Raw genomic sequence first — 17,564 nt, forward strand, 5'->3', positions numbered from 1 at the left:
AGTCACTTTTGATTGACTTAAGGTTTTACTTGGTTTGTGTTTGGCGAACTTCAAATGTTTGCTTCTGTATAAGCCAGTTCAATTCCCGAAGACAGTGCCACACACGGGGTGCTGGTGGGGGGAGGCCCCCTGTGGTGTCGGTGACACCGTGGGCTGTGTACGCTGGAGTTGGAGAGCACGCGCACGTGCACCCACCCACACGTGCACAGGATTTGAGATAAGTGGAAATGGCTGGTGACATTTGGAAGTAATGCGGCGTGACATGGCAGTGCACGGGGATGTGAAGTCCGAAAGGGCACTGGCTGTCAGGAGAGAATCCTGGCTGCCCCTGCTCTGAGGTAGCACTGGGAACTGCAGAAGGGGCAGGAGAGGATGCTGGAGCAAGCAGCCATTCCGATGGTACTCAGTAGTTTAAGGTGACCTTCAGCAATCCTCCTAAATTCTCCAGCAGCGAGTGTATGAGGATGCTCTGCCCTTGAGGGCTCCAGCCTTAGACAAGGGTAAAGTAGCCTGCCACTCTGATGTGGTATGACCCCAGAGGGCACAAATGGCAGTCCCCGCCCTTTGTTCCTCCTGCTCTCCTGCCCCACCTCCTGTACCTCCTCCTTCTTTTCATTCTCCTCCTCCTCTTCTTCCTCCTCTCTTCCCTCCTCCTCCTCCTCCTCTTGGCCATTTTCCTGCACCCTGCTTCTCTCCGACCTTTCCTCATTGCCCTCATTTGGGGTCCTAAAGCATTACTGTCACAGCAGGCGGAGACGTGTCTGCTGGAAAGACTTTCTAAGTTACCAAAGCAATACCACCCTCTGCCTCTTTCCTCATGGCTGCCACAGCCCGAGTACCTGCCTAAGTGGCAGCCTGTGAGGCTCATTGCAGAGGAGATAGAGGACAGCCATGCAAGAACGCACATCTGGGCAGCTCCAGCTGGAGCTGTTTCTCACCCATCCGGGGCTGATTTGCTGCAAACATGGAACCAACAGAATCCTGGGGTCCCAGGGGAGGTCTCACAGCTGGCTGGGGTCTCTGAGCCACTGATTTTGGTTTTTCAAATGGCTTAGAATGGGGAAGCATGGTCTCCCACAGGGGCATAGCAATCAGTTTTGATGAGAATCTTTGGCTCATCAACCCCTGGTTGCAAGAACCAGTCAAGCCAAAGCTGTCTGGCAGCCAGCACCAGCTCACCCTTGCCTCTCACTTTGGGCTACACTGTGGTGTTTTCTGTTGCTCTTGCCTGGACTTCTCCCACCCTTGGTAACTACTTTATTGAAGTCTAACTCACACACTATACAGTGTGAACATTAAAAAAAAATACTTGAGTAGCATTTTAATGTAGAATTGAATAACCATTCCTACAAAGAATAATTTCATCATGCACAAAGAAGCCCACTTATTATCAGCCATCATCCCTGTCCTCAGCCTCCAGGAGACAGCTTGCTTGCTTGCTTGCTTTCTCTACAGCTTAGCCTGTATGGAAATTTCATATAAATAGAACAATATACAACCTTTTTGTGATTGTCTTTTTACACTGTCTGTAGACGATGTCAGGGTGTTTGATGTTGCATCCACACTGGAACTGGCTAATACTGCATTTAATGGATCTGTCCAAGGCATTCACTCACTAGCGGATAGACTTTTGAGTTCTTCCTACAGCTTGGCTGTTGTAAGTGACGCCTGTGAATAGTTGTGTATACATCTCCTTTTTTTTTTTTTTGGTGCAGATGTGTTTTCAGTTCACTTGGGTGTATTCCTAATAGAAATTAGGGGTCCTGTGACAACTCATAATTTTAGCTTCGTGATGACCTTCTAGGCTTTGGCTAACCTGGCTGTATTATTTTGCAACTTGATCAGCAGTGTGCAGGGGTTCTAATGCTTCTATAATTTGCCAGAATATGTTGCTGCCTGTCTGTTTAAATTGCAGGCATCCTAGTGGAAGGGGAGTGTTGGCTTACTGTGGTCATCTTGAATTTCTACTCAGCACTTTAAATTGAAACTTCTGTATTTCTCCCAGTGCTCAGCCAGTCTGTGCTGAAGAGCCCTGTGGGTGGATGAAGCAAATAGTTTTCTGTGGATACCATCCCAGAGACTATCCATCTCTGCTGCTGTCTCACAACAAAAATTTTATTTTTCTCTCATTCATAATATGTGTATGTATGTATGTATGTATGTATGTATGTATGTGTGTATATGTACACACACACACACACACACACACACAGAGAGAGAGAGAGAGAGAGAGAGAGAGAGAGATACATTTTAGTACCTATTTCAATCTCTGCTTTACCATTCTGGTCATCCTTCAAGGAAATCCCGGTGAGCTCAGCTGTTTCAGAGATAATCTTTCAATTGTCCCCAGTTCTTCTCATGGAACCCAAGGAATGCCCTGCCCTCAGGTATTACCAAGAAATGTTGCCTTCCTCCTCTCCCTTGGCTTCTGTATGGCTCCCAAGGGCCACAGTAGTGCAACACACATATCACTTTATAGTTGTGTGGGACAGGAATCAAATGCCAACCTCACTGGGCTAAGGCCAAGGTGTGTAAGCCTACTTCCATTGGGAAGATGTGAGGAAGACTCTGTTTCTGCCTTCCAAAAGCCATTTATATTCCTCAGCTGTGGATTCCTCTGAGCATGCGTGAGCCACCACAAAGGAACAAACTCATCCGGGACTTTTAACCTGTTAGCATTAAACACCCACTTTCCACTGCTTTCTCATAAAGCATAGGATTAGGCCCCAAGGCCAGAATGCTTACAAACTAGAAACCTATGAGACTAGACCAAGCCCAAAGTGTCCTTATTCTACATGTCACACAAATGACGAAGACAGTGGGAGTTATTGTCCTATAAAATGCCCTTGGTAAGTCCCTAGATGTGACAGGCATCCAAAGTGCGATCACAGACTTCCTCTCAGTGGATTTAAGTCAGTTTGTTTTTTTGTTTTTTGTTTTTTTTTTGAGGTCACAGAGCTGAGCGTTACAGAGTTAGCTTCTTGCTTTGTTGCTATGACACCTGTGACAGGGCGGCTGATGCAGAGTTGTCTAGATTATTTTGTCCAAACTTCCAAGAATTTTTGGAAGCCTGTAGTTTCTATTACGGAAAATATAGATCCTTCACTGCAGCCAACACGTGTCTGGGATGGCTCTGATGAGACATAGGGCCAGGCATCTCTATCTGTCTTCATGTTGGCTCTGTTCCCTTTACTGGCTTGACATTTGGGTCAGGTTCCACTCAGCCCTATGTGTAGACATGTCCCTTATTTCAGAAGGATATAACACTGGACTGTGATATGGGGTAAACATGATCTTTTGCCCTTGAGTCTTGTCTCCTGATCCTGTTTTCTTGGCAACTCAAGCTCTGAAAGCCCTTCAGCCCCAGCAACCCCATCAAAGGACCACAGTGCCTACCCCAGATGAAGCTAGCTGCAGAATTTCTAACTTCCGCTTGCCCTCAAAAGTCAACGAAAGCCTCTGTTCCCTTTGCTAGAAAGGCAGCCCTGTCTCTCTTGTTCAGTGCTGGCTTCCTTTGGTCCTGGATTGCTAGCTTGAGTTGAGGTCTAATATTAGGAGCTGTGTCTGTCTTGCTCATAATATATGTCTCATGTCTACTGTTTCCATGCCACAAGACTCCACAGTTTTGTGTCGTATTCCTCCAGCCCCAGAGCTGGCCTTCTGCAGCTCCTAGGCAGTTCTCACAGTCACATCTCTATCTGAGGATGTCCTGCTGGCTCCCTTTCCCACTTTTAAGGACCCCTGTGATTTCTTTGGCAGACCCGGACAATCCAAGACAATCTTTGTATTTGAAGGACAGCTGTTTAGCAACATTTTAATTCTGCACAGCTGTGGAGCACAGAACAGTCATGGCCCTGATGACTGGATGTCTCCATCTTGGGGAGCCAATATCCTGTGTACAGCTCTTGTTTTACCTCTGCTCTTTCTCATTCTTCTTTTTCTTCTTCCTCCTCCGCTTCCCTCCTGATGGCTCCCACCATATTTTAATAAAGGGGAAAATGGAATAGACTGTGGCTTTACCAAGCACCCTGGTGGGTCAGTGGCAGATCTGGGGTCATTACTGAAATGCCAAAGGCAATGGAAGCTGTCTATCAAAACCAGCCTTGTAACTTGGAGGTCTTTCGGGTTATATTCTTAATGGAGCCCTAACTACGTGAAGTTCATTTCTTCAAGACTATCATGAAGTTGCAGGTTGCAGCATGCTATCCTTTCATCCTTTAACCAGAAGCATTTGAAAGGCAAGTTATTCAGGCATCACATCCAAAGAGAACAGATTGCACAGTGGTAGAGATATAGCCAAGGAAGAGGAAGGTGCTGTATGGAGGGTCCTTCCATTGGTGACCTTTACCCCAACTTGGAGCAAAGGTTGATGGGATGAAACTCTGTTGATAGGACAACTGGCTTGAGGCTTGAGAAACAAACTCAGAGGTGGGGTGGCAAATGAGGGAGGGAGAAAAGAAGACAACAGAGTCACAGAGTAATCTAAACTTTCTTTTTTTAAAAAAATTTTTTCCATGCACATATTTTGCAAGATGAGCAGATGAGAGTAATTCTATTCATTTAACGACTCACGGCTTGGCATGTTCTGTCTGCAAACGGAAATATAAGGCAGTGTGAATGGGGCAAGAAGATTGCAAGAAAGAGAGAAAGGGTCCGGACAACACTGCCTCTCAATAAGCTGATATCGATAGTCATACCCCCATAGGTCATGGAGCTGGGGAGTGGCTGCTAATGCAGCCAGTCTTTGACTGTCCTGGATGTATTTCCTGCACTCAGATAATTTTCCCTAGTCTACATTACTGTGATAGTGGAACTCTGCCTTTACATTAATATGTAGAAGCAACATGGGGGTTGAGGTGTACTGTCTTGTGCTAAAAGAGCCAGTAGCCTTAAGGTTTTGACCCAATGTGGAGGAAACATGAGAGCTGACAGTCAGATGTCCTCAGCACAAGACCTGGGTCTAATAGCCATGATACCTCATTGACTGTGGGCCCTCTAAAAGCCAGGCCTCCTCCTAAGTGTTGTTCCTGGTCCTCTTGTTAAGTTATCACCACCAGGTGGGCCAGGAAATTTTGTGATGGGACCACAGATGCCACGTGGGTGTAGGTCTAGGTCACAGGATGAGAAGGCCAGCTGGAATCCAAATCCCAAGAACCCTGCCTAATTCTGGATATAAAGAGGAACTATCATCCAGATCTAGCCTCTAAAGGTCTCTATTTGGGTTAGATGCATTTGGAGCTTTGGAATGAGCTGAGAGAAACATGGAGAAGTTGGAGGAAGGGTGTGGGGAACTGGAGAAAGTGTGGAGAACAAGAAGAAGGATGGAGAAGCAGGAGAAAGATTGGAGAAGCGGGAGGGAGCATGGAAGAGCTAGAGGAAGGATGGAAGAGATGGAGGGGGGGAGGTAGGAAAACATCCCATGGAAGGCTCTTTACAAGAATGCCAATGGAGTAGAGAATCCAGAGAGAACACAGTGGGCAGTGGCCATGGAGCCCAGAAGGAAAGGAGGATTAGGACTAGAACCCAGGGCAGAGCATAAATATCTCTGTACTAGGCTAAGGCCCCTAAGAGTCAGGTTTAATGACCTCCCTAACCCCACACATACAAATGTCTTTCTGACTTTCTTATGCCTGGATGTGCTGGGGTAGTTTTAGGTCAACTTGACACAAGCTAGACTGAGGGGGGCAGGGCAGACCTCAGTTGAGAAAATGCCTTAACGAGACAGGGCTGTAGACAAGTCCATAAGAGCATTTTCTTAAGTAGTGATTGACAGGTGAGGGCCTAGCCCATTGTGGGTAGGTCATCCCCAAGCAGATGGCCCTGGTTTCTGTGGGAAGCAAGTCAGTAAGCAACACCCCTCCATCACCTCTGTCCCATTTTCTGCCTCCAGGATCCGTCACTGCTTGAGTTCCTATCTTGACTTCGTTTGATGATGAACAGTGATATGGAAGTGTAAGCTGAATAAATCCTTTCCTTTTCAAATTTCATTGGTCATGGTGCTTTATCACAGCAGTAGAAACCCTAACCAAGACACTCAGGTTTCTACAATTTCTTTCTTTTGTTATTTTCTTTCTTTTGTTTTTCTTTTCTCCTGTCTCTCTAGTTCCCTAGACAGGAGCTATGAGCATGTCCTGGTCCTTTTTCAAAGTATCATGTATATCTAGGACTGCTTTGGACCAGCTGGGTGGTTACAGGGAAAACAGTAGGTGACTGTCACCCCCATAGCCATGGAGACCTTAGTCACAGTGGGTCACTGCAGAATCCTGCTGGCTCCTGTGCTCACTTACCTGAGCCAACTTTTGCATCAGAATCCCAGCTGGGGGCCAGGGAGAGAAGGACAGCCTGGGGAAGACCTCGGCTGACTTCTGTCTTAAGGGTCCTGTAGCCCGTTATTCATTGATGCTGTGGATGGCTGGGAGCCCTTGACAGGTTTCCAATTCCTTTAGCCACCTGATATTGACATCAGAAAAATTATCGTTTTTCTCCCTTGCAGAAAGTGCCCAACCGTGTAGGTCTCTCAGAGGAATGTGTCTACCAGGTGTCCTGGGCATTTCAGAGGGGGGCTGACGTCTCCAGGTTCCCTGGCAGTCACCTTCACTCACTCCACTAGAGGTCGAGCGACTATCTCCAGCATTCATCTCTGGAGGGACCCTCATCTCCCACATTCCCTCAACAGCCAGGTTGTTTCTAAGGCAAGGATGAAGACATCAAGCCATCAGATTTCAGGCTTCTGCTCTGGAAAAGGCTAAACCAATTGGAGCTCAAGGCTGCAGTCATACACGTCAGCTACAAAGAACAGAAGCCATGCTTTCTCCCCTATCTGGCTCTGTCTTACCACACTCTTGTCTCTGGGCCATACTTCCTCCTCCTCTCCTGCAATCAGGACTCTTAGCCTCTAACCCTCTGGCAAGCTATTATGCCAATTACTCCAGGTTGGGTTTTTTCTCTACTGGGTGGCGTTCTGTTGGAAATTTTTGCCTCTGTCTATGAGGCAGGCAAGTTCTTAGGGATTCCCTCTTCCTTAGTACTCTAGTGTGGGAGCCCTGAATCCTCTTAAAGCAGTAACACCCACCCCATTGCTGGTAGACCACATGGATTAGCTTCTCTTGCAGCTAAATGGATCCAGATGGGGAAGTTTTGGATGTACACTACAGTCTAGAACATGTCTAATCCGTCTGGTGAGGACCCATCTGGGAGGAAGCCCTTTTGGCTAAAGTTGATAAAGGTACTTGCTGCTAAGCCTGACTATCATCCCTAGGATCTACACAGTAGCAGAAAACAGACTCCTGCAAGTTGTTCTCTGTCCCAAGACATGCTATGGCCCATATAGCTCCCCACATTTTCTGTTGATTATTTGACATGCACAATTTATTTCGATCTCGTCCAATTTACAATGGTAAGATCACAGCTAGGGAGGACCTCCTCTTATAAGAAATGGGTTTCTGAACCTCATCCCGAATGCTATTTTCTCTGTCATACATGACACAGCGTGTCTGTAAACACTTATTTACTTATTGTGTGTGCACACACATGTATGATTTGTAGAGGGGCACACATGTGTGCCAGGGCATGTGTGGACAGGTCAGAGAACAACTTGTTAGAGTTACGTCTCTACTTTCAGTGTGTGGGTCACAGAAATTGAACATCAAGCTTTGGGGCAAGCACCTTTACCAGGTGAGCCATCTTTCTGGCCTGTAGAACCCACCTCCCCCATGGTATATAGAACATACATGAACTTGTTAGTAAGTAACCACTAGTCTTAATTTGTGAAGAACTACTTTCTTCTTTAAAATCCTGTCCTATTGGAGAAGTGCTCTCAATGGAACGATTGTCTTCTGACTTCCTTTAAGCCCCTTCATTCAGCTTCCCCTCTTCTTCATCCAGTTGCCACACATGCTCAGTTCTTACTGCCTTTTTGCAGAAAGGCAAAGCTTTAAGAACTTCCACAGAACACTTAAAGCAGAGATAGAAAAGGGGAAGCAACTCCAACACGAAACCAAGTACTTCCTAAAAAAAAACAACAATACAGCCGGAAAGTCTCCTGTTGTGTTTATAAATTGATTCTTTGCCATTTTCTATATGCATGTGTGTGATTATGTATGTGCATCTAAGTGTCCACATGTTGTTGTATATGTGTGCATGTGTGTAGGTCTGTATGTGTATATGTGTGTATATGTGTGTGTCTAGGTTTGTGTGTGTAGGTATATGTGTATGTAAGTATGTGTAGGTATATATAGGCATGTATGTATATAGGTACGTGTGTATATGTGTTTAGGTATGTGTGTGTAGGTTTGTATGTATGTGTGTAGTTATGTGTGTGTACATAGGTGTGTGTTTAGGTATGTATAGCTATGTCTGTATATGTAGTTTGTATGTATGTATAGATATGTGTTTGTAGTTATGGGTGTATGGGTTTATATGTGTGTAGGTATGTGTGTATGTAACTGTGTGTAGGAATATGTAGGCATTGTGTGTGTAGGTGTGTATATGTAGTTATGTGTTCATGTGTGTAGGTTTGTGTAGTTATGTGTGTGTATGTATAGGTGTGTGTGTAGGTTTGTATGTGTACAGATACATGCTTGTAGTTATCTGCATGTAGGTATGTGTGTGTAGGTGTATATGTATGCAGGTGTATGCATGTAGGTATATGTGGGCATTGTGTGTGTAGGTGTGGGTGTATGTAGTTATATATTCATGTGTACATGTGTGTGTAGGGGTGTGGGTATAGGTTTGTATGTATGTAGATATGTGTTCAGGTGTGTGTGTGTGTGTATGCTGACCCCAGACAAACTTAAGCATCATTCTTCATGTGCTGTTCATCTTATTTTTGTGAGGCCTGGAACTCACAAATGGATTAAGCTAGCTGGTCATTGAGCCCTAAGAATCTGCCTAATTCTTCTTTTCTATGTGGGTGGTGAATGCTGAACTCCAGTTCTCGTGTTTGGACATTAGTGCTTTCCTAATGGAGCCATCCACCTGCCCATCTCTGTTATTATAGGAAGTCATTAGCTAAGATGGTGTGAGAGGACTTGATGCCAGTGTAAATAAATGCATCACCCCACAATCTACACAGCTAAACACACGCCCGACTCCGACACTCACATACTATGACTTTTGTGTGTACGTTTCCAAGGCCATTCTGTCATAAATGGCAGCTGTCAACCTTTAGCCATTTCACGTGACCCAGAGTCAGAGTGAAGGAAACCTGTGGACTTGGCGCTTAGAGGAACACAAACACAAGCCCACGTTGTGTGCCAGATGATACGATAAAAATAAAGTGGCCCACGCAAGCAGAACTCGGATGCAGCCGCTAAGTAATGGACATTTGCTGAGCCCGTTTACTGCAAAAACGCTCATGCATGAAGGGACATTTGAGACTTATTAGAATTCCTTTCATTTTCAAAACAATAAATGCGGCAATACGCTACCAAAAGATTTAATGAGAAATTAAGCACAACACACAACAGCCCAGCCAGGTGAACTCGTTCATTAGACTTTGGGAAGAGTCTGCTCTGTGCAGCTGGCAGAGAGAAAACAGCACAGCAGGGGAAGAGGCACAGCTCAGCTAGTGAGAGCAGCCTATGACTGGAAGGCTCGTTCCTGTGAATGTCTGCATAGGAAGACCTCAGGACTCCCTCCCTCCCTCCCTACCCCAGACTTCCATCTCAGGAAACCAGAGCCTTGAATCAGGCCTGTATGTGTGACAGACGCCAGAGGAGGTGAAGACTGGAGAAAGAGGGAGGAGAGCTTCCCGTCTGGACCCTCCTCTCCTTGTCTCTTGTGTGTGCAGACTGCACAGGCTCTTCCCCCTCCTCCCGCTGCTCCGTTTTGATCCCAAAAGCACTTTGTGATGGTAGAAATATCTCTCATAAACTCCTCAGCCTGAGTTTTTTTTTCTTCCTTAATGGATGTTTTCGATTCTGTTAAATGATTAATGATCTTGTGTTTCCTATGTGTCCACCATGGTTTCAGGCACGTGTTATTCCAATCAAATGGGGCCTTTGGAGGAGTTTTAATGGGTTGCCTCTGTCTTTCCATTAAACCTTTGTATTCAGTTAATGATTACCAAGTACTATGGGACCACACTTATTGGTGAGGGCCAGCTGTTCCCACCTCCCAGTGGGGATGTCATATTTAGGATACTGCCTGTAGATTTTCCAGCTATAAAGGTTCTAAGGTGGTATATGTTCCTGCAAAGAAAATTAGAAGACACAGCATCACACTGACTATATGATAGACCCAAGTCTTCTTGGCCTGATCCATTTGTCACAGTCCCAACCACTGTCCCAAAAGAGTTACTACAGCTCATGGAAAGGAGGCTGCCTTAACTTCTACAAGCCTCCTATTTGACGCCATCTTGGAAGGTGGTGGCCAGAGTACAGTCATCCAGGCCAGGTACAGTATAAGTTCAAGGATTGAGGGCATGTAACACTGCTCCATGGTGCTACTATGTTTTCAGACAAACTTCTATCCTCCAGTCAGGCCCTCCCAGATCAAGCTCCAGATAGCAACAAAAGAGCCCGTGCTTCTGTCCAAGATACCAACAGAGACCACCAGGCCAATGTACTCTGATACGTGGAGGTTCCCACACTCCATCACGGACTCTGCCTGATTAATTTGAATTAGCTAAAATTCAGACTCTCTCTCTCTCTCTCTCTCTCTGTCTGTCTTTCTCTCTCTCTGTCTCTCTCTCTGTCTCTCTCTAGATAGATAGATAGATAGATAGATGCCACAGCAATGCTTAAATGGACAGAGAAAGGATGAAGGGGGAAGAAGGAAAGTACTGAAAAGGAAATAAGAAAGTAAAAATAAAGAAGGGGAAGGAAATGTAGGAAGGGAGAAAAAATGGAAAAAGGAAAGTAAGGAGGAAGGAAGGAAAGAAAAAAGGAAGCAAGGATGGAAGGAAGGAGGAAAGGGGAAGTAGAAATGAAAGAGAAGAAAGAAAGGGAAGAGGAAGGGAGTGAGGGAAGGATAGAGGAAAGGAAAAGGAGAAAGAAGGGAAGGAATCACAGTCCACATGGAGCTGCCGAGCTGGCGTTTGCTACATCCATATATTAACCCCCTACCAAGTCAAGGGATCAGTGGCTGTTTTAGTTCTATTGCTATAAAGGGACCCTATGACCAAGGCAACTTACAAAAGGAAGCCTGTGATTGAGGAATTGCTTACAGTTTCAGAAGGTGAGCCTATGACTGTCACAGTGAGGAGAGCAGCAGCAGGCAGTCAGGCGAGGTGCTAGAGCAGTAGATGAGAGCTTACATCACGATCCACAGGCAGAAGGCAGAGGGTCAGAGGGAGACTGGGCCAAGTGTGTGCTGTGGAAATCTCAAAGCCTCAGGGACACACCTCTGCTAACAAAACCATGCCTTCTAATCCTCCCTAAAAAGTTTACCAGCTTGGAACCAGGCATTCAGAAATAAGAGCTTGTGGCAGCCATTCTCACTCAAATCACCAGAGTGGCTTGTGGAAACATAGAAATCACTTCATCGTAAAGGTAGAGCTGCATTTCTTCTGAATTTGCAGCAGGTATTGGAATTGGCTTCTTCATACTCACTCTCCAGGGCCCCTCCTGACTGCCCACTGTGAAGCAGTGAGTTTCAGAACTCGGATCGCCACAACAGCCCCAGCACTGAGATCTAGATTCCAGTAGTTTGGTTCCCAAACATCCCGCTGGTGGCTTGGCCCCCAGGACAGTGGTGGGCAGAGTCAGGCATTTGAGAGGTGGGAGCTGATGCATTCACAGGTGAATGGATGACCTGCTGGTGGTGGGTGTATGGGGAAGCTTGTGGCCGAGGTGGTATCTGAAGTCACAGAAGCTCAGTCGCAACCAGAGTGTCTTGAAATAGTCCCTATTTCTTCTTTACCTCCTAGGAGCTGTGAAGTGAGCATCTTTGCTTTACCATGTGATCTCAGCTTCTATTTCCCCCTCCCCTCCATCAGGGTCCAGAAATAACCAGTCCAAGCCATCAGACGTACACTGAAAACTTGGAAATTATGAGTTTCATTCCATGTCAGTAGACTTCAAAGATGGACCAAGTAGCTATGTTGGGCAGTTTCTGTTGCTGTGACAAAACACCAGAGGCATTCACTTAAAAACTAAAAATAGTTGTTTCAGCTCATGGTTTCAGGTGGCTATTAGCCCAGGGCCACTTGGTGCTGTTGGTTTGGGTCTGTGCCAGCACTGTGTATCATAGGGCGCATGGCCCCAAACGACCTAACTTGCTTCTATAGGGCTTAACTTCTTACAAGTTCTCCCTTTAGCATACTTGGGAGGCCCATGTCTTTTAGACCATGGGTCTGTGGAGGAAATCCTGTGGCCTCCATAATAAAGCAAGTGTGAGGATTGTAGACGCTCTTCTGTAGATCACATCTCAGAGTGGGACCACCCATCTTAGAAGGAAAGAACACATGTGGGACATTAGATTGTTCATTTTCCCATCAGCTGTGTCATCCCTGGGTTCTTGGAGCTGGAAACAGAGCCAGGCTCTCCCAAGGAAGCCTGCAATTATGTTTTTTACATGATTTCTAAAATTTTTATTTTGAAAAATTGAAAATCCCTCATTAAAATCTCAGCTCTTTTCTACTGTTTGTAGTTTGCCTCATGGTAATGTATTGGTAAAATCAAGGACACTATGGTGTCACAGACATTCAGGTTCGATGACTTTAAAGTGTCAGTTTATATGGAAAATTCATATAAAATACATCCACTGCACCCACCTGCCACCAGCGCGTCAGGAACATGGGCATCAGCTCTCAGGAACCTGTGCTCTTTGTGAGCTGTCCAAGGGACCAGCTAACCGAGCTGGGGCTGAGAACACAGCTTCAACCTGGACAGATGGCAAAGGCATCTCCTCTCATGGACCACCTGTCATAGGATTGTGGTGAATCCAGGAAACATGTGTTAAGAAGGAATCTCAAGCCAAACCCAAACAGCGGCTTATCATGGCACTGTTTGTAAGTTTTGTCTTTGTGGGTGAGATGTGGGGTAGGAGTATAGATTTGCACTGGACAAATTTGTCTCAAGCTAGACCAATGGTTCACGTTCACCTTTGACTGGCTGGTATTTCTCACTGTGTGCTTAGTGCATTGCCATGTAGAATAGAAGCTTGACAGGTGATTGCTGAATGAGGTTCTGAGGTAGGTGTTTTCTATTCTAGTGGGCATGGACAGAAAGAAAGACAAGCAGGGCAAGCAATCTGGATGTTGAGATTGAGTCTGGTCAGTGTTTGAGGTCACATGGTCCTCCAGTGGCTGGAGTCTTAATGTGATATGCGGCTGTCCCTTTAATTCACTGAAAGCCATTTCAAGATGCAAAATGTTACAGCTGGCACCAGCACCTTCCTTAAAGTACAGGTCAAGCTGTTGGTGGCTACAGAGGCTCAGCGGGACTCGAGTTTGGGAATGGATTTTCTGGTATTTCTGAGTGCTTCAAATGACAGCCACCTGCGGGGCATTCTATAGGAGACTCACCACATGAAAGCATCTAATTGATTTGTGTCCATTTGGGGGTCTTGCTTATCAACCGACCAGCTTCCTAGTCTCAGGGGTGCATTAGCCTGAATAAGGCAAGTCCTCTACGCCCTCCCAAGGTGTGCTGTGGCTTCTTCACAATCTGCCAAAAAGCCGTCACTGAGAAAGAACACCTACTTGCCTGAGCAAGCAGCATAGGTTTGAAATGTTTGGAGCAGGACAGAACTCCAGGCCTGGGTGCAGAAGGAAGACGTTTCTGTTTGTGCCATTTAATTGAAAACCACTGCTTGGTTGCATGGTGCAATGGTTGATTGTCCTTGTTATCTTGACTGGGTATGTCCATGAAGGTATTTCCAGAGAGGTTTCACTGAGAAGGGAAGAGATCCAGCCTCATGCAGGCAGCACGGTTCCATGGACAGTGGTTCTGAGTACAATGAGGGGGAAGGAAAAATGAGCTGGGTGCAGCCTTCCTTCCCCCTTTCTACTTCCTGGTTTGCTGAGAAGGGGGTGAGACTCCTTAAGCTCCTGGAGTTACAATTGTCCATGCCTCCCATCGTGATGGACTGTGCCTCTTCAAGCTGTGAGCCAAGATAACCCAGTCTTCCTTTTAATTTTTTTTTTTGTCCAGTGTTTACTCATAGAAATGATAAAGTAATACACATGGTATATTGCCATGGCGATACAATACTGACATTAGGTGCCTCACCTGGGCCAGCATGGTAGCAATGGAGGCTGTACTTTCTAGTTTCTAGAGTTATCAGAGAGGAGGGAGCCTTAGTTGAGAAAATGCCTCAATAATATCAGGCTGTAGGATATTTTCTTTCTTTTTTTACTTCCTTCTTTCTTTCTTCATTCACTTTACATCCCAACATCCACACACTCTCTCCCAGTTCCTCCTCAAATAGCTCTTCCCCCATTTCACCTCTCCTTCTTCTTTGAGAAGGGGGAGTACCCCCCTGCTATTACCCCACCTTGGCACATTAAGTTTCTGCAGGACTAGGCACATCTTCTCCCACTGAGGCCAGACAAGGTGGCCCAGTGATGTGAAGGGGATCCACAGACAGGCCACGGAGTCAGGGACAGCCCCCACTCAAGTTGTTGGGGGTCCTACATGAAAACCAAGCTGCACATCTGCTAAATATGTGTAGCTAGTAGTCCTAGGTCCAGCCTGTGCTCACTCTTTGATTGATGGTTCAGTCTCTGGGAGCCCCCAAGGGTCCAGGTTAGCTGACTGTTGGTCTTCCTGTGCTGTCCCTATACTCTTTGGATACCCCATTCTTTCCCTCAACTCTTCCATAAGACTACCTGAGCACCATCTAATGTTTGGGTGTGTCTCTGCATCTGTTTCCATTGGCTGCTGGATGGAGCCTCTCAGAGGACAATTATGCTAGGATACTGTCTGCAAGTTTATCAGAGTATATTAATAGTGCCAAGGATTGGTTCTTGTTCATGGGATGGATCTCAATTTGGTCCAGTCATTGGTTGGTCAGTCTCTCCATCTCTGCTTTATCTTTGTCCCTATACATCTTGTAATTAGTGATTGATGGGGAAAGGCCCAACCCATTGGGAGTGGTGCTATCCTTGGGCTGGTAGTCCTAGATTCTGTAAGAAAGCAGGCTGAGCAAACCATGAGGAGCAAGCCAGTAAGCAGCCACCCTTCATGGCCTCGGCATCACCTCCTGTCCCCAGATCCCCATCCTGCTTGAGTTCTTGTTCTGACTTCCTCTGATGATGGAACGTGATATGGAAGTATAAGTCAAATAAACACTTTTCTTCCCAAGTTGCTTTGGTCATGGTGTTTCATCACAGTAATCGTAACCCTGACTAAGGCAGAGGCATGGTGATAAATCTGAACTCTCACCATTTGTTAGTAACCAAGCAAGCACCCTTACCCTGAGACAAAGACAAAGTCCAAGGAACTTGGACATTTATCACTGTTTGGTAATTAAGGTGGTATGATATGTGTATACTTGCTGAGGCAGAAGACTAAATAAGTCCTTATATCTCACTATATAGGAGGGAAAAAGTTTAAATTGAAAGTCACTCATCAAGAACCAGGAAATTCTCAACTGTGGGAAAAAAAAGATGGACAGAAATCAGCACCCAGATGGAAACATATTGGAGTTATCTGAGGAGTTTAAAAGTTTAAAATAGCTGCCATGACAGTGCCTTAGGGAGGCCTCTCACGCTCACCACACACGGTATTCTTATACTGACAGTATATACAGAGGAGGCAGAGTAAACTGATTCTCTACGTAGCTTAGCCATCGTGCCCGATCTGTATTGTGAATGGAATACACGGATTTGGAAAGAAGGAGAAAATGCTTCAGTGAGCAGTCAGGAACAAGAATGGGGGACAAAAAAAGGATGAAAAGGTTTCATCAAAGGAGAAAAAAGAATGGAAGCAGAAAGAAGAACTAAATGGAAAACATGGGACCTGAATCAGTAACTGAAATCTTTATATACACCCAACAGCAGCATGGGAAGAAGAAAGCATCAGTAAACTTTGGGACAGAACGATAAAAATGATATAATCTGAACAATACAGTGAAAGGAGCCCAGAGGAGGAAGCAGAGTTCAAAGACCTGATGGCCCCAGTGTAAAAGGACACATCACAGCCATAAAAGAACAGAAAACAAGAAAGAAGACATTTCAAATGGCTGAGGACCTCCCACAATTTTCAAGTTTTTGACCCTCATGATGCAGAAACTGAGCAACACAACAGAAGACCCTCATCAGCAGACCTTGATACCAAAGACAAAGAAACATCCTTAGAAAGGACCAGGGGAAAAAACTTATCTTAACCCCTCCTTGAGTTGGAAAACAATTCGAATGACAGCCAGTTTCTTATCATGAGCCATGGACCCCAGTAAGAAATGTTCAGTACTTTTCAAATGGCTCATGAAGAGATCTATCAACTCAGAAATCTACCTTCAATGAAAACAGACTTCAAGAATATGAGAGGAATAGAAATGTTTTAAGATTAGGAAGAACTAGAGTCTTTGTCACCAGTAGACCTATTCCTTAAAGAGTAGCTAAGGAAAATTCTCTAAAGCAGGAAGAGAACATAAAAGCCATATTAGAACTTGATATGAGAAAAAAAGAAGTATAAGATGTGAGAAACATAAAAGTCTTCTCTTACTGAATTTAATTTTCTCATGATGTTGAAGCAAAACCATTGTCTGTTATGGTTTTCAGTATATGTCGAAGAAATACAATTAACTGATGTAAGTAGAGAAGTTTAGTAGAGGGACTTGAAGTGAGGTAAGTTCTTAATGGCTTTTGGACTGGGGAATGCCAGTACCAGGAAACATGAAAAGAAACTCATACACAGAGATACACTAAGAAATATTACAGGTACATCATACTGGGTTAAAGGATGCTCAGGTAACTTGGAGTTTCAGGAATGAGACAGAACTGAGAAACAAGGATCAAGCAGAAACAAGAAGGCAGAGTTAAACTCTAGCCAATCATTATTACATTAAATGTAAATGGTCTAAAGAACCAACTAAAACACAAAGATTGACCTGAGATTTAAAAAGAATACAACTGTTCACTGTCAGCAAGATCTTAATCCAACTGTAATACAGGTAAGTCGAAAATAAGTGGACAGTAAATGGTATATCATGAATAAAAAAATGCTGAGCAAGAATAGCCGTATCAATGACATATTAAATATACTTTAAAACAACAACAGCAAGATTTCCAGAATAAACCCAAAATGTTACATAGGAACAAAAGGGTTGGCCAACAAAAAATAGATGGTAATCCCCACCCCCCTCTCTCTGTCTCTCTTTCTCTTTCTCTGTCTCTCTGTCTCTGTCTCTGTCTCTGTCTCTCTCTCTCTCTCTGTATGTGTGTGCATGTGTGTATGTGTGTATTTAATATATTTTCTGCTGCTATGGCAGAATATCAGAGGCTGAGTATATTTAAACAAGATAAGTGTATTTGGTCCATGGTTTATAGAGAGCTAGATCATCAAATCTGATAAGGAAATTTCTGATGGGCCATGTCATGGCTAAAGGTATCCTATGACAATCAAATATAATGAGGGTAAACTTGCCTCTTCTATACCTAACCCACTTCCATTACAATG

At 44.9% G+C, this 17,564-nt stretch overlaps 1 non-coding gene across 1 annotated transcript; it reads left to right on the forward strand.

The window, feature by feature from the left end:
* Positions 1-15,645: 15,645 nt before the first annotated feature.
* Positions 15,646-15,770, forward strand: LOC114609503. The gene has a single exon (XR_003709539.1). It is a non-coding gene; the product is annotated as a small nucleolar RNA SNORA51 (small nucleolar RNA).
* Positions 15,771-17,564: the final 1,794 nt, after the last annotated feature.

The sequence above is a fragment of the Grammomys surdaster genome, unplaced genomic scaffold (genome assembly GCF_004785775.1).
Source record: "Grammomys surdaster isolate TR1022 unplaced genomic scaffold, NIH_TR_1.0 128, whole genome shotgun sequence".
In the NCBI taxonomy this organism is placed as follows: Eukaryota; Metazoa; Chordata; class Mammalia; order Rodentia; family Muridae; genus Grammomys; species Grammomys surdaster.